General features: G+C 37.3%; 1 protein-coding gene across 1 annotated transcript in view; it reads right to left on the reverse strand.

The window, feature by feature from the left end:
• Positions 1-18,208, reverse strand: part of LOC133634240 (receptor-type tyrosine-protein phosphatase delta-like) — a 643,216-nt gene extending 625,008 nt beyond the window's left edge. Inside the window, exons 1-2 of the mRNA XM_062027362.1 lie at positions 18,152-18,208; positions 8,039-8,143 (exon numbers count right to left, since the gene is read on the reverse strand). The gene's annotated coding sequence lies outside the window, so the exon portion shown is untranslated. The remainder of the gene's footprint in view (positions 1-8,038; positions 8,144-18,151) is intronic.
• Positions 18,209-22,983: the final 4,775 nt, after the last annotated feature.

Consider the following 22,983-nt stretch of genomic DNA (forward strand, 5'->3'; position numbering starts at 1 on the left):
CTCTCCCCACTCATGGCGCAAAAAAACTAACACAGAAAGTCAACACGCGGTCACACATAACAACCCTGCAAGAATTAGAACTCTACGTTAAAACACTCTCTAGCTCTAACAACCAAAAAGCTGTGAAAACGATGATGCTGTGTTCCAAATTTAAAATTATTTACAGAAATGTTTTTTTTATATACATACATACATGCATACATACATACATACATATATACGTACATACATATAATAATAATAATAATACCTGGGATTTATATAGCGCTTTTCTAAGTACCCAAAGTCGCTTTACATGTTAAAAACCCATCATTCATTCACACCTGGTGGTGGTAAGCTACTTTCGTAGCCACAGCTGCCCTGGGGTAGACTGACGGAAGCGTGGCTGCCAATTTGCGCCTACGGCCCCTCCGACCACCACCTATCATTCATTCACCGGTGTGAGCGGCACCGGGAGCAAGGGTGAAGTGTCCTGCCCAAGGCAACCCTCATGTTTCTGACACGGGCGCTCTACCCACTACGCCATGCCGCCCCAAAATATATATATATATATATATATATATATATATATATATATATATATATATATATATATATATATATATATATATATATATATATATATATATGTATATATGTAGCCTAGCTAAATTTTATTTTATTTTATTTTAATTTTGGTCAATTATTCACATCATTTTTTGTTGTGAACTTCCCTAAAAGTGTTTCTCACTGTAAATAGGTTCCACTCTATTATTTTCCGTTACATACCTTTTTGTTTCCCTGGGGGGTGATTTGGCGTCGCACCTTTGTGACCAGCTTCAGTGTAGGGATGGGCGATACCACACTTTTAGGATTCGATACCGATACTTTTTCTTGCATTTTCATCGATACCGATACCAATAATTTCTTATTGGCAATTTTTTGTCAGTCAAAAATATTATTACTATTGTTATTATTTAAGACAAATCACAAGACAAATACAGACCATTTATACCACATTTATTATGGTCAATATATAATAAAAGTAAAATTAAAATAAATAACAAATATGAAAAATAAATTAAATATTATATATAATAATAACTATATATTATATATAATAATAATTAAATATTAGGGCTTTCCAATTAACAGTCAAATCCGAATTGCAAGAAGCGGCAGTTATTTTTTAAAGTTTGTGATATAATTAGCAATTAATGAAATATGAAATAGGCTAATGTTTTCGAAATGTAAGAAATCATGTCACAGATTAAAACCAAAATCACATTCAATCATATATTCAAGATTTTCTTGGAAAAAAAATAAAACTGTAATGCAAAGATGAAGAATCTCCAAATTGTATCTCTTTCTTATCTTGTTTTAAATACTCAAGCAATGTTCAACTAACAGTAAATTCCCCTGTGTGGAAATTATTTGAATTTAGGATAATCATTTAAACAAAAATATTCAGTAAACATTACTAAAAAAAAAACAAAAAAACAATGCCTGTTTTAAGTCAACAATTGGACAACACTGGATATGTCGGCTGGCTGTGTGTGTGTGTGTGTGTGTGTGTGTGTGTGTGTGTGTGTGTGTGTGTGTGTGTGTGTGTGTGTGTGTGTGTGTGTGTGTGTGTGTGTGTGTGTGTGTGTGTGTGTGTGTGTGTGTGTTGCACGTTGACGACGCTCATTGGCTGTCTCCTGTCACGTGACTGGGCCAGCTCTATACTCTGCCAGGTACAGGGGTGTCCCAGCACATAGGAAGTTAAGTAAGTCATCAAAAACATCTGAAAGTGATGCTTGCACCCCCCACACGCCGTTTTTTGGTTTATATCGATACTTTTTTCAGAAAAGTGATGCCAAATGAGTAGCGTGTGAGTATCGATATATCGATACCACAGGATCGATACGCACATCCAGTGAGCACTGACGCTCGGAGCTGGTAAGTCACGTTTATGTCTCTCTCCTTTTGTTTTTTTATAAACATTTTGGTTGTCGCTTTTAAAAGTGTTTTGTGGGAATGCACACTGTTTTGTGACTTGTTGGTGTGCATGCGTGTTGAATTCCCGAATGGTTGTTTATTGTTGGAAAAAAACGAACTTTTGTATGCTAAAGGATGTGTGGGTTAGCTTGGTTAGCTTACTGCTAGCAGCAGTTGTTGCGGGGTCTCCTGTCTCATGAGTGTGTGCAGGGGTCAGGGGCTCTGCTGTGTGGACATCTTGTGTGCCACTCTAGCATTTATATGAGTGGCTATTTCTTTCTTTATTCTTTAGTGGAGAGAGATTCCGTTTGTCGTGGACTGTGTGTGATGCCCTGTTTTTGTTTTTTTTCCAAAAAAAGGTATGTCTGTTATGAGTTTTTTTGGCTTAGTTTATTGTATAAAAAATATAAAAAGAATTGATGTGGGTGGGAAAGATGAGGTGTATTGCTGCACATTTAAAGGCCTACTGAAAGCCACTACTAGCGACCACGCAGTCTGATAGTTTATATATCAATGATGACATCTTAACATTGCAACACATGCCAATACGGCCGGGTTAACTTATAAAGTGACATTTTAAAATTCCCGCCACACTTCCGGTTGTAAAACTCCTTTGGATATGATTTATGCGTGTGACGTCATAAAAGCAACGGAAGTGGTTGGACCCCATCAGACCCAATAGAAAAGCCTCTTGTTTTCTTTGACAAAATTCCACAGTATTCTGGACATCTGTGTTGGTGAATCTTTTGCAATTTGTTTAATGAACAATGGAGGCTGCAAAGAAGAACGTTGTAGGTGGGATCGATCGGTGTCTTAGCGGCTAAGTACGATACTGTAATATCTGTAATATTTGCATTAGTGTACTGTGTCTTTAAGGGTTTGGGGAACACGCATGCGCAAGTGAGTTGGCGGAGAACTTGAGTGTGTGTGATCGTGACTTTTGGCTAACAGCAGCTCGTGTATGTGTGTGCGTTACTTTTTGAACTACAACCAGTTACCGCTTGTTAATAAAGCGATTGAGCAATTTGTTTAATGGACACTGGAGACTGCAAATAAGAAAGTTGGAGCCGGTGGAGCAGCGGGCTACAGCAACACCAACACCAGGAGGTTGTGTTGTGTTTTGAGCAGGATAGCAGACGCACTACGGTGAGTACAGCTTTGGCTTCCAAACATTTGATCGATTGCCCGTACGTGCGTTTCGATATGTGCATGTGACGTACGTAACTTTGGGGAAATATATGTTTCTTGCCGACTCTGATGGCGGCCGGGGTGTCGTCAAAAGCGTACAACGCCCGCCGCCGCATCTAAGTTAGCTACGCAGCTAGGTTAGCTTCTGTTTTTTTTAGCTTCGCCAAGCGGAATATTATTAACCGTGTATTTACATGTTCATGGTTTAATAGTATTATTGATCTTCTGTCTATCCATCCAGTCAGGGTTTTTTTATTTAGTTTCTATCTGCATTTGAGACTGATGCTATCGCGTTGGCTACGCAGCTAGGTTAGCTTCTGTTTTTTTGGCTTCGCCAAGCGGAATATTATTAATCGTGTATTTACATGTTCATGGTTTAATAGTATTATTGGTCTTCTGTCTATCCATCCAGTCAGGTTTTTTTAAAATTTAGTTTCTATCTGCATTTGAGACTGCTGCTATCAAGTTGGCTACGTAGCTAGGTTAGCTTCTATTTTTTTAGCTTCGCAAAGCTGAATTATTAATCGTGTATTTACATGTTCAGTCACTGTGAATGTCCATTTCGCGTTCTCTACTCTCATTTTCAAGAGGATATAGTATCTAAAATGGTTTAAAATACAAATCTGTGATCCACAATAGAAAAAGGAGAGAGTGTGGAATCCAATGAGCCAGCTTGTACCTAAGTTACGGTCAGAGCGAAAAAATATACGTCCATCACTGCCTTTCAAGTCCTTCACTGTAACGTTCCTCATCTACGAATCTTTCATCCTCGCTCAAATTAATGGTGTAATCATCACTTTCTCGGTCCGAATCTCTCTCACTCCATTGTAAACAACGGGGAATTGTGAGCAGCACTACCGCTTGTGACGTCACGCTACTTCCGCTACAGGCAAGGCTTTTTTTATCAGCGAGCAAAAGTTGCAAACTTTATCGTCGATTTTCTCTACTAAATCCTTTCAGCAAAAATATGGCAATATCGCGAAATGATCAAGTATGACACATAGAATGGATCTGCTATTCCCGTTTAAATAAAAACATTTCATTTCAGTAGGCCTTTAAGGATCCTTTTTCTTAATATATATTGTTATTTGCTGAAGTATATATTTTATATACTGTGTTTTATTTAATTAATTTATTTGAGACTATTATGCTTTTTTTTTACCTTTATTATTATTATTGCCATTTCCACATTTAAACATGTATAATTGAATTGAGTGAGCACTGACGCTCGGAGCTTTGGAGAGAGATTCCGTTTGCCGTGGACTGTGTGTGACGCCCTGTTTTTGTTTTTTTTTCCAAAAAAAGGTGAATAAATCCCCGTGATTCAACTCCGGTGTGTGTGCCTCACTAAGAAAATACACAACGCAGAACGCTGACTGTTACATATATATACACACACACACTTTGCATTCTATTTTAGTTACTTTGAGTTTACAACCCCCTGACGCTGTTTTGTACTGTTTTTGTACTTATGTTGATTATTATTTCTCAACTGTTTGTAAATGTTGCAATTTATAAATAAAAAGTTTATAAAATAAAAAAAATTTAAATTAAAAAATAAATTAATCGCAACCCTGCTCACTGAACTTTGTGGATGTTATAGAAAAAACAACAACTTCCAAACACAACACATAACTAGACAATAATTACACTCATTTAAATCCACCGCAATGCATGATGGGAACATTAAAAAAAACTCCACTTATTCATGTTTGGCCATTTCAGCTGCTAGATATTTCTGAATGAAAGGTAGGAGTCCAACTTTCCTATACTCGTAATATCCAATTATAATAATTATATATTATATTATTTTGATATGTACACATAAAAGTCAAAAAGTGAAACTCCAGCAAACTACTCGGACCATCTCCGCCTCTCCAGAAGAAGTCCATCCTCCTCCCAAGAACCAAGAGTGCCTGTTAAAGTTAGAGAGCCCAACCCCCCACCACCACCACCCTTTTATCGGCGCAAGCGGTGGCGCATCCCCAGCTACCGGGGCCGTGCACAGCAAGTGTGTCTCTGTGGGAGGTGCGATGGCGGCGGATGGCGTGTGGGCAGAGGAAGGTTGGAGCTGGCGGGAAGTGTGAGAGAGAGCGACATACTGGACGCCATTAATTGATAAACAGCAGACGAGGGACCGCCTCCACGCCAAACATGGACCACCTAGCATCGACAAGGGTCCCCCAAAACATGGACCACCTAGCCTCAACAAGGGTCCCCAAAACATGGACCACCTAGCATCGACAAGGGTCCCCCAAAACATGGACCACCTAGCACAGGGGGCGGCAACCTTTACCACTCAAAGAGCCATTTTGGCAAGTTTCACAAATTAAAGAAAATAATGGGAGCCACAAAAAAAATTTTTACATTTAAAATGAAAAACACTGCATACAAAGCTTAAATTGCTTTGTGCTATGTTAACCAGGGGTCCCAGACACACGCACCGGCACGCACTTTAATATGGAAATATGATGTTAGTGCGGCCCGCGAGTTTTGAATGAATGGCGCTTGATAGCGTCATACTTGCCAACCCTCTCATTATTTCCGGGAGACTCCCGAATATCAGGGAGTGATGGCGCTGCTTTTGGCGCCCTCTACAGCCTGCCCAAACAGTGTACCTGCTCGACCACATGTAGAATGCAGCTTTAGCTTGCTCACGTAAGTGACAGCAAGGCGTACTAGGTCAGCAGCCACACAGCTTACACTGACGGTAGCCGTATAAAACAACTTTAACACTGTTACGTTACAAATATGCGCCACACTTTGAACCCACACCAAAAAAGAATGACAAACACATTTCTGGAGAACATCTGCACTGTAACACAACATAAACACAACACAACAAATACCCAGAATCCCATGCATCACTAACTCTTCCGCTCAACCGACGCACGGTGGGGGGTAGCGGGGGTGTATAATCTAGACCGGAAGAGTTAGGGCTGCTGCATGGGATTCTGGGTATTGGTTGTGTTGTGTTTATGTTGTGTTACAGTGCAGATGTTCTCCAGAAATGTGTTTTTCATTCTTTTTTGGTGTGGGTTCACAGTGTGGCGCATATTTGTAACGTAACAATGTTAAAGTTGTTTTATACGGCTACCGTCAGTGTAAGCTGTGTGGCTGATGACTAAGTATGCTTTGCTGTCTCCTACGTGTACAAGCAAAAGCTACATACAACATGTGGCCGGGCTGGCACGCTGTTTGTAAATGCTATAGAGAACAATTACTACAGTGCAATTAGGGCACGCCCTTAATTTAGTAATTAGAATGAAAATAGGATTATATTTGCCCTGGGAGTTGTCTAGGAGAGGCACTGAGATCCATAAGTCTCCTGGGAAAATCGGGGGGATCGGCAAGTATGCAGCTGAGCCGCATCAGTGGTCAAAGAGCCGCATGCGGCTCCGGAGCCGCGGGTTGCCGACCCCTGACCTAGCATCAACAAGGGTCCTTAAAACATGGACCACCTAGCATCGACAAGGGTCCCCAAAAGATGGACCACCTAGCATCGACAAGGGTCCCCCAAAACATGGACCACCTAGCATCAACAAGGGTCCCCAAAACATGGACCACCTAGCATCAACAAGGGTCCCTAAAATATGGACCACCTAACATCAAAAAGGGTCCCTAAAACATGGACCACCTAGCATCAACAAGGGTCCCTAAAACATGGACCACCTAGCATCAACAAGGGTCCCTAAAACATGGACCACCTAGCATCGACAAGGGTCCCCAAAACATGGACCACCTAGCATCAACAAGGGTCCCCAAAACATGGACCACCTAGCATCGACAAGGGTCCCCAAAACATGGACCACCTAGCATCAACAAGGGTCCCCCAAAACATGGACCACCTAGCATCGACAAGGGTCCCTAAAACATGGACCAACTAGCATCAACAAGGGTCCCCAAAACATGGACCACCTAGCATCAACAAGGGTCCCCAAAACATGGACCACCTAGCATCGACAAGGGTCCCCAAAACATGGACCACCTAGCATCAACAAGGGTCCCCCAAAACATGGACCACCTAGCATCGACAAGGGTCCCTAAAACATGGACCACCTAGCATCAACAAGGGTCCCTAAAACATGGACCACCTAGCATCAACAAGGGTCCCTAAAACATGGACCACCTAGCATCAACAAGGGTCCCTAAAACATGGACCACCTAGCATCGACAAGGGTCCCTAAAACATGGACCACCTAGCATCGACAAGGGTCCCTAAAACATGGACCACCTAGCATCGACAAGGGTCCCTAAAACATGGACCACCTAGCATCAACAAGGGTCCCCAAAACCGCAGGGGGTCAAACTCACGGGCCGGGGGGCCAAATATGTCCAATTTATTGTGGCCCCCCACATCATTTATGTGTAGCTGACTTTATGGCTGGTAAAAAAAATAACCAGGATTTCACAGTATTTTTTTTTCAAAATAAAATACTGTATTGGAAATGACAGCAAAATACTGCAATTAACATTTATTTCACAGTAAAATACTGTCCATGTTACAGTGAAAATAATGACATGTAAAGAAATATATTTTCACTTTCACAATTAATAATACTATTAATATCTAATGTGTGTTTTGTTATGAAAATAAACACTTATTTTGAGTTAGGGTTTCTACAGCAAGTGTAAAATACGCAATCATCAAATTGTGCAAGGAGGCTTTTATTTGTTGATGTTTATACACGTGGCCCTGGGGGGGAGGCGACGTCATTGTCACGTGACCCTCATTAGCACCTTCAACATCCTTCCAATTTCCTCTCTTAATTAGAGTTCACTTCCGCTCGGTAAACAATTGCCCGTGGAATCCAATAAAGCGACGATAAGTTTGGCGGTGGACGTAAAAAAAAATACAAATAAAAATAATAATATAAAAAAGTGAGCTCACCGGAGAGTGAAGATGCGTGCGCGGTGCGCGGAGGAGAATCCCGAGGAGTTTCCCTTCGTCTTCCGTCGCCCGCAAGTTGAAGTCCAGCGGCCGGAACGCGCGCAGCTGCGGGAAGACAAGATGAGTAAACAAGATGAATAAACAAGATGAGTAAACAGCATCACTAGCACAAGACAGAGAGAGAAATGCATCCCTAATTACGCACGTTTTGCGTCCCCTGACTGATATCCGGTGGCGGGCCGGGGGGGGGAGGGAGGGAGGGAAGGGGGGTTACGTGGGGGGGTACGTGGATGACACGCAGGCGGCAGAAGAGGCGGCAAGTGGACCGGACCAGGCGGCAGCTGTCAGGACCACTTCAGACTGGAACTGACGATGCGCACCCAGATAAGAACCGCGCGGAGGGGGAGAGAGAGAGAGAGGGGGAGAGAGAGGAGAGAGAGAAGAGAGAGAGGGAGAGAGAGAGGGAGTACAAGTTGCGTGAAATGAAATAATGACCCAAAAAAAATCCATCTGTTCATTTGTAAATAAAATGAAGTCATTCCAATAATGTGTGTGTGCGTGTAGTCACGGCAGGGACGAAACATTAGGTACACCCGCTGTGGCTGGGGTGCGCGTGACGTCACGCCCCGAGATCATGTGATCGGACTCCTTTTACACATGGACACCGGCGCACATGTGCATAGCCAACGTACAGTCATGTTTCATCACTCATTTATTGACAAACATACATATACACATACTGTACATATACATTCACTGTACAAACATACATATACACATACTGTACATATACATTCACTGTACAAACATACATATACACATACTGTACATATACATTCACTGTACAAACATACATATACACATACTGTACACATACATTCACTGTACAAACATACACATACACATACTGTACATATACATTCACTGTACAAACATACATATACACATACTGTACACATACATTCACTGTACAAACATACATATACATACATACATGTACACATACATTCACTGTACAAATATACATATACACATACTGTACATATACATTCACTGTACAAACATACATATACACATACTGTACATATACATTCACTGTACAAACATACATATACACATACTGTACATATACATTCACTGTACAAACATACATATACACATACTGTACACATACATTCACTGTACAAACATACATATACATACATACATGTACACATACATTCACTGTACAAATATACATATACACATACTGTACATATACATTCACTGTACAAACATACATATACACATACTGTACATATACATTCACTGTACAAACACACATATACACATACTGTACATATACATTCACTGTACAAACATACATATACACATACTGTACATATACATTCACTGTACAAACATACATATACACATACACATTCATATACATTCACTGTACAAACATACATATACACATACTGTACATATACATTCACTGTACAAACATACATATACACATACTGTACATATACATTCACTGTACAAACATACATATACACATACTGTACATATACATTCACTGTACAAACATACATATACACATACTGTACATATACATTCACTGTACAAACACACATATACACATACATGTACATATGCATTCCCTGTACGAACATACATATACACATACTGTACATATACATATTAACTGTACAAACATACATATACACCTACTGTACATATACATTCACTGTACAAACATACATATACACATACACGTATATATACATTCACTGTACAAACATACATATACACATACATGTACATATACATTCCCTGTACGAACATACATATACACAAACTGTACATATACATTCACTGTACAAACATACATATACACATACTGTACATATACATTCACTGTACAAACATACATATACACATACTGTACATATACATTCACTGTACAAACATACATATACACATACATGTACATATACATTCACTGTACAAACATACATATACACATACTGTACATATACATTCACTGTACAAACATACATATACACATACTGTACATATACATTCACTGTACAAACATACATATACACATACATGTACATATACATTCACTGTACAAACATACATATACACATACTGTACATATACATTCACTGTACAAACATACATATACACATACTGTACATATACATTCACTGTACAAACATACACATACATACATACATACATGTACATATACATTCCCTGTACAAACATACATGTACATATACACTCACTGTACAAACATACATATACACATACTGTACATATACATTCACTGTACAAACACATATACACATACACGTACATATACATTCACTGTACAAACATACATATACACATACTGTACATATACATATTAACTGTACAAACATACATATACACATACACGTACATATACATTCACTGTACAAACATACATATACACATACATGTACATATACATTCACTGTACAAACATACATATACACATACTGTACATATACATTCACTGTACAAACATACATATACACATACTGTACATATACATTCACTGTACAAACATACACATACACATACTGTACATATACATTCACTATACAAACATACATATACACATACATGTACATATACATTCACTGTACAAACATACATATACACATACTGTACATATACATTCACTGTACAAACATACACATACATACATACATACATGTACATATACATTCCCTGTACAAACATACATATACACATACAGGTACATATACATTCACTGTACAAACATACATATACACATACTGTACATATACATTCACTGTACAAACATACATATACACATACTGTACATATACATTCACTGTACAAACATACATATACACATACATGTACATATACATTCACTGTACAAACAAACATATACACATACTGTACATATACATTCACTGTACAAACATACTCATACTGTACATATACATTCACTGTACAAACATACACATACTGTACATATACATTCACTGTACAAGCATACACATACTGTACATATACATTCACTGTACAAACATACATATACACATACTGTACATATACATTCATTGTACAAACATACATATACACATACATGTACATATACATTCACTGTACAAACATACATATACACATACTGTACATATACATTCACTGTACAAACATACATATACACATACTGTACATATACATTCACTGTACAAACATACATATACACATACATGTACATATACATTACCTGTACAAACATACATATACACATACATGTACATATACATTCCCTGTACAAACATACATATACACATTCTGTACATATACATTCACTGTACAAACATACATATACACATACATGTACATATACATTCACTGTACAAACATACATATACACATACATGTACATATACATTACCTGTACAAACATACATATACACATACATGTACATATACATTCCCTGTACAAACATACATATACACATACATGTACATATACATTCCCTGTACAAACATACATATACACATACATGTACATATACATTCACTGTACAAACATACATATACATACATACATGTACATATACATTCACTGTACAAACATACATATACACATACATGTACATATACATTCCCTGTACAAACATACATATACACATACATGTACATATACATTCATATTTAGCTACGCAACGCGACCATGTGTGCGGGTTTTGCAGTTTTCTCTCACCCACGATAGTTTACCGCGGATAAAAAAACGCACAGAGAAAACATTCCGACCGTCACTAAATGATATCCCGAGATGTTATCGTCATTGTGGGCAAAAGAAACACATTTTAAGCATTAGTTCTTTTGGAATGTACTGTGACAGGAAGTGTTCTTATCGTGGGCAAAAGGAACTCTACAGCATGGGTTCTATTTGGAATGTACTATGACAGGAAGTGTTCTTATCCTGGGCAAAAGGAACACTACAGCATGGGCTCTATGTGGAATGTACTATGACAGGAAGTGTTCTTATCATGGGCAAAAGAAACACTACAGCATGAGTTCTATTTGGAATGTACTATGACAGAAAGTGTTCTTATCGTGGGCAAAAGGAACACTACAGCATGTGATCTATTTTGAATGTACTACGACAGGAAGTGTTCTTATCGTGGGAAAAAGGAACACTACAGTATAGGTTCTATTTGGAATGTACTATGACAGGAAGTGTTTTTATCGTGGGCAAAAGGAACACTACAGCATGGGTTCTATTTGGAATGTACTACGACAGGAAGTGTTTTTATCGTGGGCAAAAGGAACACTACAGTATAGGTTCTATTTGGAATGTACTATGACAGGAAGTGTTTTTATCGTGGGCAAAAGGAACACTACAGTATGGGTTCTATTTGGAATGTACTACGACAGGAAGTGTTTTTATCGTGGGCAAAAGGAACACTACAGCATGGGTTCTATTTGGAATGTACTACGACAGGAAGTGTTTTTATCGTGGGCAAAAGGAACACTACAGCATGGGTCTATTTGGAATGTACTAAGACAGGAAGTGTTCTTATCATGCGCAAAAGGAACACTACAGTATGGGTTCTATTTGGAATGTACTACGACATGAAGTGTTTTTACCGTGGGCAAAAGGAACACTACAGCATGAGTTCTATTTTGAATGTACCATGACAGGAAATGTTCTTATCATGGGCAAAAGGAACACAACAGTATGGGTTCTATGTGGAATGTACTATGACATGAAGTGTTTTTATCATGGGCAAAAGGTACACTACAGCATGGGTTCTATTTGGAATGTAATATGACAGGAAGTGTTCTTATCGTGGGCAAAAGGAACACTACAGCATGGGTTCTATTTGGAATGTACTATGACAGGAAGTGTTTTTACCGTGGGCAAAAGGAACACAACAGCATAGGTTCAATTTGGAATGTACTATGACAGGAAGTGTTCTTATTGTGGGCAAAAGGAACACTACAGCATGTGTTCTATTTGGAATGTACTATGACAGGAAGTGTTCTTATCGTGGGCAAAAGGAACACTACAATATGGGTCTATTTGGAATGTACTAAGACAGGAAGTGTTCTTATCATGCGCAAAAGGAACACTACAGTATGGGTTCTATTTGGAATGTACTAAGACAGGAAGTGTTCTTATCATGCGCAAAAGGAACACTACAGTATGGGTTCTATTTGGAATGTACCACGACATGAAGTGTTTTTACCGTGGGCAAAAGGAACACTACAGCATGGGTTCTATTTTGAATGTACCATGACAGGAAGTGTTCTTATCATGCGAAAAAGGAACACTACAGTATGGGTTCTATGTGGAATGTACTATGACATGAAGTGTTTTTATCGTGGGCAAAAGGAACACAACAGCATAGGTTCAATTTGGAATGTACTATGACAGGAAGTGTTCTTATTGTGGGCAAAAGGAACACTACAGCATGGGTTCTATTTGGAATGTACTAAGACAGGAAGTGTTCTTATCATGGGCAAAAGGAACACTACAGCATGGGTTCTATTTGGAATGTACTATGACAGGAAGTGTTCTTATCGTGGAGAAAAGGAACACTACAGCATGGGTTCTATTTGGAATGTAGTATGACAGGAAGTGTTTTTATCGTGGGCAAAAGGAACACTACAGCATGGGTTCTATTTGGAATGTACTGCCGGCTAACTTCAAACCCTTTAATGTTGAAAAATAGCAGGTGTAGAAGTTTGTAGTGGGGAACAAAGTGACATTGTGAGTAACTGCATTGTTCGACATCAAATCTAAAACGACAGATGCTTTCCCAGTTGTTAAGGGGTTAAACTGGAGCTAAATAATTGTTTTAACATTGCATTTGATACTGTTTGTCTCTGTAGAAGAGTGAGTTTAATGCAGTTTCCGTGTCACAGCGTAGTTTCAGGGAAGTCTCAAAGGCAGAAGAAGCCAGAATTGTGTCTACTTGAGCTGATGTGTTCATTTGCTGTTTTCCATTCAGCATGAAAAATCACATCCATCCATCTTCTTCCGTTCATCCGAGGTGGGGCCGCGGGGGCAGCAGCCTAAGCAGAGAAGCCCAGACTTCCCTCTCCGCAGCCACTTCGTCTAGCTCCTTCCAGGTGATCCCGAGTCGTTCCCAGGCCAGCCGGGAGACATAGTCTTCCCAAAGTGTCCTGGGTTTTCCCCGTGGCCTCCTACCGGTCGGACGTGCCCTAAACACCTCCCTAGGGAGGCGTTCGGGTGGCATCCTGACCAGATGCCCAAACCACCTCATCTGGCTCCTCTCCATGTGGAGGAGCAGCGGCTTTACTTTGAGCTCCTCCCGGATGACAGAGCTTCTCACCCTATCTCTAAGGGAGAGACCCGCCACCCGGCGGAGGAAACTCATTTCAGTACCCGTGATCTTGTCCTTTCGGTCATAACCCAAAGCTCATGACCATAGGTGAGGATGGGAACGTAGATCGAGCGGTAAATTGAGAGCTTTGCCTTCCGGCTCAGCTCCTTCTTCACCACAACGGATCGATACAGCGTCCGCATTACTGAAGACGCCGCACCGATCCACCTGTCCATCTCACCATCCACTCTTCCCTCACTCGTGAACAAGACTCCCAGGTACTTGAACTCCTCCACTTGGGGCAGGGTCTCCTCTGCAACCCGGAGATGGCACTCCACCCTTTTCCGGGCAAGAACCATGGACTCGGACTTGGAGGTGCTGATTCTCATCCCAGTCGCTTCACACTCGGCTGCGAACCGATCCAGTGAGAGCTGAAGATCCTGGCCAGATGAAGCCATCAGGACCACATCATCTGCAAAAAGCAGAGACCTAATCCTGCAGCCACCAAACCAGATCCCCTCAAGTTATAAATAGAATCGGGACAAAGGGAACAATCACATGTTATTTGTTAATATTATTTAGTATTTTATTATCTATTAATAAATAATACATTCTGCAAAATAAACAGCTTCATATATTTAATTGAATGTAATGTATATTAAAAATATAATCATCTTTGACCTTGAAGCTACATAAATTAGGACCATGGACTTAAAATATTGTATTTAATGGCCTTCTTGCCCTAACATTTGGCCTCTCTGCCCTCAAAATGGTTGACGACACCAAAGGCCGAGTGGCCTTGCCCCTAAAATGACAAAACTTCCAGGCCTGGTCACAACAAATCTGTAAGTTCATATTTCCACGTGTAAACATGAACTGATGTTAGTTTTAATACGGATAAACACAAGCATTGTTCTTTTTTCCCCATTTTCCTTTCGTTCGTCGAGATTAAAATCTCTTTTACAAGAGCAATCAGCAAAAACAGGTATCATGCTTACACAGAACAACAACTATAGTTAAAAGCACACATTAAATACATCGTAAACATAAATTAAGTAAAACAAAAACATAAAAAAACATTCATTTCCCAAAAGAAACAACTTCTCGATCTTTTAAAATGGCCTGAAAAAGTGATGAGTTCAGGTAACCTCAGATCCTTCTGTGTTTCATTCCACGAGCATGGAGCAGCAAATCTACCAAGACTTGTGTAGGCTCTAGGGACCAACACGTCAAGGATGTAGCGACTCAGGTCTAAAATAACATAAATAAGGGGGAACCGGACCAGGAAGTGATTTATAAATTTAAAAAAAACATCCATGGAGAAAATCAATGGACTGACAAAGATGTACAGTTTGCCTCTGCATATAAAGTGCAATAGTGGACCAGGTTGCCACAAGCAGTGATACAAGCTAAGGCACAGAGTCCGGTTTTTGCTTAAATAAGTGGTGAGTGCCCTCAGAAGAATCAAGTCTCCGTAATCTAACAAAGGCATGCAAGTGGTCAGAATCAGGTGTCATCTCTAATGGTGTCGTTTTTTTCACCGCCATCAGCCTGAATGTGTTGTCTGTGTTTTGTATTCAAGAAGTCCCACAAATGCTCTAAAAGTCCTTCTTGCGCTTCATTCTGACGACGATGTCAATAAAAAAGTGAAATTGCTCAGCCGACATAAATGTGAACTCCAGTGGTGTCACTTGCACCTTTTGGAAGAGGCTTTCATGAGTTGATCTGCCAACTCTTTGGCTCCTGGACCTTCTCCGCTTACGTAGAAGGAAACAGATTTGTCAGCCATTTAATGACTACCGAAAATCAACAACGGTTCTCATATTCTCAACCATTTCAAATAATGACGCAATTATCTTTGCTTTCCCAGCATGAATGAAGAAGCAGTTCATTGACTGACTTCTTATTCCTCTTTTATGCAAATATTATTTATTTCTTTGGCTTTCTGGGGATGTTTTTGCAACACTTACTGGAAAAGACATCCCGACTAAAAAATATTACATACATTTGTATAAAAAGATATAGGTGAGAGTCACCGTCTTTAATTATTTAATTGTTTTTAGCCAGCAATAATCAATCAGATAATACAATATCTGAGCCAAGTCAAATCGACAACTGCGTGTTTCACTTAAAAATATTCAGTTAGTTTTCAGTGAGAGTAGATTGTTCAACTAAGTCATTTTTTAATTGTTCCAAGCAGATTAAAATGTTGTTTTCCTTGGTTGTAAGTGGACCTTGGCTACTGAGTAAGAATTAAAGTCCTCTACGCAGAGATTGAAGAATTCTTAACTTTTTTTGGACTCTTGCATAGCAGTTAAGAATATAATTTAAGGCAGTGTTTCTTAACCATAGGGCCGTAGGAATGCCCGCTAAAGGGCGGCCAAAAATGATCTATTTCTCAGCTGTGGTACTCGGTTGTAATACACTTTTCCACCACTTGTGGCAGTAAAGACAATATCGAACAAACAGAAGAAATCTGGAGCTAAAGACGTTTCTTAAGCGCAAAAGTTATGACTAAAGTGGTGAAACTGTATTTTCCTTTGCACTTTAATTTAATTGACAGTTTAGTTAAGAAATGTATTCATTACTAATTCAGATTATTTATTTTAAAAGCTTGACCAAAGCCTAAGGTTTATGTGAAAACAATATATACGGTACAAAAATTTAACAAAAAATAAAAAGAGCAAAAAGGTCATACAACAAACAAAAAAAAAACATTATAAAAAATAAAAACTTATGATAGATGGATCTGAAATTCATCTAGAGATTTGAGAATTAAAAGTTAAAAAAAACAATTATTTTTATGACTTATGTTTTATTTATGAGTGGGGACTAATGGAACCCAGAGACTTTTAGAGCTATTTTTATTTTTTATTTTTTAACTCTTTGCTCCAAAAAATAATGAATAAAAAAAAAAAAAAAAGGGCAAAAAGGTCACACAACAAACCAAAAAAAAAAACATAAAAAAAACAATAAAAAAAAACAATGATGGATGGATCGGAAGTTCATCTAGAGATTTGAGAATTAAAAGTTTAAAAAAACTATTCCTTTTATGACTTATTTTTTAATTAAAAATGGGGACTAATGGAACCCAGAGACTTTTAGAGCTATTTTTTTATTTTTTTTATTTTTTAACTGTCTTTGCTTAAAAAATTTTTACTGACCCCAAATCAATGTTTTTTTTTTTGAATGATTGACCTATCTAAGTTCTTCAAATGAAATAATCCTTTATGAAGTGTTTGGTGCATGAGTGTTTTGGCCACTAAAACGCAGTTTGTTTCATCAGTATTATTATTATTATTATTACAAAAAGAGCATAAACAAAAAAATATATAACTTTATATTAACGGATAGATCTGAATTTGGTTTGGAGATAAATAAATAATTTATGACATATTTTTAACAATTACGAGTGGGGCCTTTTTGGATTGATTTATTTGTTTTTCTAAAAACTGTCCTTGCTCAAAAAATAATAATGAATCAAAATCAGTGTTATGAATTATTGGTCTATTCAAGTTTCCAATTACTTTGCCTCAAATATTCCAATTTGGAATATTTTTGGGGAAAAATATTGCATATTTTGTGTGTTTGCCATAAAAAAAAACTAATTTTCTCGAAGAAAAAGGGCATAAAACAAACAAACAAAAATGTAAACATATTAACAACTTCTAATTGTCACGGGTGGTGAGTGTGTGACCCCAGGATGCAGAGAATAGCAGGTAGAATGCAAGTAAAGAAGAATATTATTTCTTACAAGCAGCGTGGAAGCAGAACAGCCGACTCAGCATCCGTCTCAGAGGAAGAAAGTTCCAGCACTGAAGGAGGGACCAGGTGGAACTAAACACAAGTCATTAAAGGAGGAGCAGGTGTGCTGACGGACATGGAACAGAAAGTAAAAGTGCTGCAACACACAGAGACCAAACAGGAAACACTGACAAAACAAGAGCACCGGGACAGGAAGTGCTTCTAAACACAGGAAAACCCAAACATAACCAAAGTGTCTGACAATAATCAATGTATTGATCTCAAGTTGATTACACATTTAAGAGTTGAAAGTAAAAATAATAAAGACTCAGTTCTAATTATAATTGGCTCCTTTCATATCCTGGAAACGCTCATAGCATTTTTTTTTTTTAAATGTCTTTGCTCCAAAAATCCCAATGACTCCAAATCAATGTTTTTTAATGAATGATTGACCTTTTTAATTACTTGAAATTAAATATTCATTTTTGAAATGTTTGGTGGATAATATTGCATTTTTTTCCCCCATTAAATACCGGGTTTGTTTTAATATTATTGTATTTATTTATTTATTTATTATTATTATTTAATTTTTCTGTCGATGACTCCTTCCACATTTTTCAACCCACTTCAAGCGTTCCACTGTCAAAACATTCCTCTTAATCAGGACAAAAAACAAATTCCCGGTTTTCCCGAAATTTCAGGAACTCCGTAATACCATTTCTCAATTTAAAAAAAGTATCACTTCAACATTTCTAAAAAATTCCAACACCAACCATTTCAACTCATTCAGAACATTCTTTTTTTTTTTCTTACCATTTAAAAAAAAAAATCCCTCTTTTCCAGGGATTCTCAAATTTCCATGAAATTCCCATTGAAAAGAATGGGACATTCCACAACTCCCACATTGTTTATCCCATTCAAATTGTTCAAAATATTCAGCCTGTTCAGGAATTGTGTGCTCTACTTCAACAATTCTAAAAAAGATTCCAGGATTTCCTAAAATTCCCACATTTTAGGGACATTTTCCCCATTGAAAATTAATTATCCATTTTTCAAACTTCCACAATCCCGAAATTTTTCAACTAATTCAAACCATTACACCTTAGACACATTCAATTCATCCTGGAAATTCAACCAATTTCCAGGAATTCGTTTTTTCCTAACCTTATTTCCAACCTTTTTTAGTGCGATGACTCCTTTCACATTTTTCAACCCACTTCAAGCGTTCCACTGTCAAAACATTCCTCTTAATCAGGACAAAAAACTAATTCCCGGTTTTCCCGAAATTCCAGGAACTCCGTAATACCATTTCTCAATTTAAAAAAAGTATCACTTCAACATTTCTCGACCGTTTTAAAAAATTCCAACACCAACCATTTCAACTCATTCAGAACATTCTTTTTTTTTTTTTTACCATTTAAAAAAAAAAATCCCTCTTTTCCCGGGATTCTCAAATTTCCATGAAATTCCCATTGAAAAGAATGGGACATTCCACAACTCCCACATTGTTTATCCCATTCAAACTGTTCAAAATATTCAGCCTGTTCAGGAATTGTGTGCTCTACTTCAACAATTGTAAAAAAAATTCCAGGATTTCCTAGAATTCCCACATTTTAGGGACATTTTCCCCATTGAAAATTAATTATCCATTTTTCAAACTTCCACAATCCCGAAAATTTTCAACTAATTCAAACCATTACACCATAGACACATTCAATTCATCCTGGAAATTCAACACATTTCCAGGAATTCGTTTTTTCCTAAACTTATTTCCAACATTTTTTAGTGTGATGACTCCTTTCACATTTTTCAACCCATTTCAAGCGTTCCACTGTCAAAAAAAAAAAAAAAAAAAAAAATTCCCGGTTTTCCCGAAATTCCAGGAAGTCCGTAATACCATTTCTCAATTTAAAAAAAGTATCACTTCAACATTTCTCGACCGTTTTAAAAAATTCCAACACCAACCATTTCAACTCATTCAGAACATTCTTTTTTTTTTTTTTACCATTTAAAAAAAAAAAATCCCTCTTTTCCAGGGATTCTCAAATTTCCATGAAATCCCCATTGAAAAGAATGGGACATTCCACAACTCCCACATTGTTTATACGATTCAAACTGTTCAAAATATTCAGCCTGTTCAGGAATTGTGTGCTCTACTTCAACAATTCTAAAAAAAATTCCAGGATTTCCTAGAATTCCCACATTGTAGGGACATTTTCCCCATTGAAAATTAATTATCCATTTTTCAAACTTCCACAATCCCGAAATGTTTTAACTAATTCAAACCACTACACCTTAGACACATTCAATTCATCCTGGAAATTCAACAAATTTCCAGGAATTAGTTTTTTCCTAACCTTATTTCCAACCTTTTTTAGTTCGATGACTCCTTTCACATTTTTCAACCCACTTCAAGCATTCCACTGTCAAAACATTCCTCTTAATCAGGACAAAAAACAAATTCCCGGTTTTCCCGAAATTCCAGGAACTCCGTAATACCATTTCTCAATTTAAAAAAAGTATTACTTCAACATTTCTCGACCGTTTTGAAAAATTCCAACACCAACCATTTCAACTCATTCAGAACAGTCTTTTTTTTTTACCATTTAAAAAAAAAAATCCCTCTTTTCTAGGGATTCCCAAATTTCCATGAAATTCCCATTGAAAAGAATGCGACATTCCACAACTCCCACATTGTTTATCCGATTCAAATTGTTCAAAATATTCAGCCTGTTCAGAAATTGTGTGCTCTAATTCAACAATTCTAAAAAAAATTCCAGGATTTCCTGGAATTCCCACATTTTAGGGACATTTTCCCCATTGAAAATTAATTATCCATTTTTCAAACTTCCACAATCCCGAAATTTTTCAACTAATTCAAACCATTACACCTTAGACACATTCAATTCATCCTGGAAATTCAACAAATTTCCAGGAATTCGTTTTTTCCTAACCTTATTTCCAACATTTTTAGTGCGATGACTCCTTTCACATTTTTCAACCCATTTCAAGCGTTCCACTGTCAAAAAAAAAAAAAAAAAAAAAAAAAAAATCCTGGTTTTCCCGAAATTCCAGGAACTCGTAATACCATTTCTCAATTTAAAAAAAGTATTACTTCAACATTTCTCGACTGTTTTGAAAAATTCCAACACCAACCATTTCAACTCATTCAGAACAGTCTTTTTTTTTTTTTTACCATTTAAAAAAAAAATCCCTCTTTTCCCAGGATTCCCAAATTTCCATGAAATTCCCATTGAAAAGAATGGGACATTCCACAACTCCAACATTGTTTATCCCATTCAAACTGTTCAAAATATTCAGCCTGTTCAGGAATTGTGTGCTCTACTTCAACAATTCTAAAAAAAATTCCAGGATTTCCTAGAATTCCCACATTTTAGGGACATTTTCCCCATTTTAAAGTAATTATCCATTTTTCAAACTTCCACAATCCCGAAATTTTTCAACTAATTCAAACCATTACACCATAGACATATTCAATTCATCCTGGAAATTCAACAAATTTCCAGGAATTCGTTTTTTCCTAACCTTATTTCCAACATTTTTTTAGTGTGATGACTCCTTTCACATTTTTCAACCCATTTCAAGCGTTCCACTGTCAAAAAAAATAAAAAATTCCCGGTTTTCCCGAAATTCCAGGAACTCGTAATACCCTTTCTCAATTTAAAAAAAGTATTACTTCAACATTTCTCGACTGTTTTGAAAAATTCCAACACCAACCATTTCAACTCATTCAGAACAGTCATATATTTTTTTTTTACCATTTAAAAAAAAAATCCCTCTTTTCCAGGGATTCTCAAATGTCCATGAAATTCCCATTGAAAAGAATGGGACATTCCACAACCCCCACATTGTTTATACGATTCAAACTGTTCAAAATATTCAGCCTGTTCAGAAATTATGTGCTCTAATTCAACAATTCTAAAAAAAAATCCTGGAAATTCGACAAATTTCCAGGATTTTTTTTCCCCTAACCTTATTTCCAACCTTTTTTAGTGTGATGACTCCTTTCACATTTTTCAACCCACTTCAAGCGTTCTACTGTCAAAACATTCCTCTCAATCAGGAAAAAAAACAAATTCCCGGTTTTCCTGAAATTCCAGGAATTCCTTAATACCATTTCTCAATTTAAAGAAAGTACTTCTTCAACATTTCTCGAACATTTAAAAAAATTCCAACACCAACCATTTCAACCATTTTTAAAAAAAAATCCCTCTTTTCCCGGGATTCTCAAATTTCCATGAAATTCCCATTGAAAAGAATGGGACATTCCACAACTCCCACATTGTTTATCCGATTCAAATTGTTCAAAATATTCAGCCTGTTCAGGAATTGTGTGCTCTACTTCAACAATTCTAAAAAAAATTCCAGGATTTCCTAGAATTCCCACATTTTAGGGACATTTTCCCCATTGAAAATTAATTATCCATTTTTCAAACTTCCACAATCCCGAAATGTTTTAACTAATTCAAACCATTTAGAAACCACCTTAGACACATTCAATTCATCCTGGAAATTCAACCAATTTCCAGGAATGAGTTTTTTCCTAACCTTATTTCCAACCTTTTTTAGTGCGATGACTCCTTTCACATTTTTCAACCCACTTCAAGGGTTCCACTTTCAAAACATTCCTCTTAATCAGGACAAAAAAAAAATTCCCGGTTTTTCCAAAATTCCAGGAACTCCGTAATACAATTTCTCAATTTAAAAAAATTATTACTTCAACATTTTTCGACCATTTTGAAAAATTCCAACACCAACCATTTCAACTCATTCAGAACAGTCATTTTTTTTTTTTTTTTTACCATTTAAAAAAAAAATCCC

The sequence above is a fragment of the Entelurus aequoreus genome, linkage group LG18, assembly GCF_033978785.1.
Source record: "Entelurus aequoreus isolate RoL-2023_Sb linkage group LG18, RoL_Eaeq_v1.1, whole genome shotgun sequence".
Classification (NCBI taxonomy): Eukaryota; Metazoa; Chordata; class Actinopteri; order Syngnathiformes; family Syngnathidae; genus Entelurus; species Entelurus aequoreus.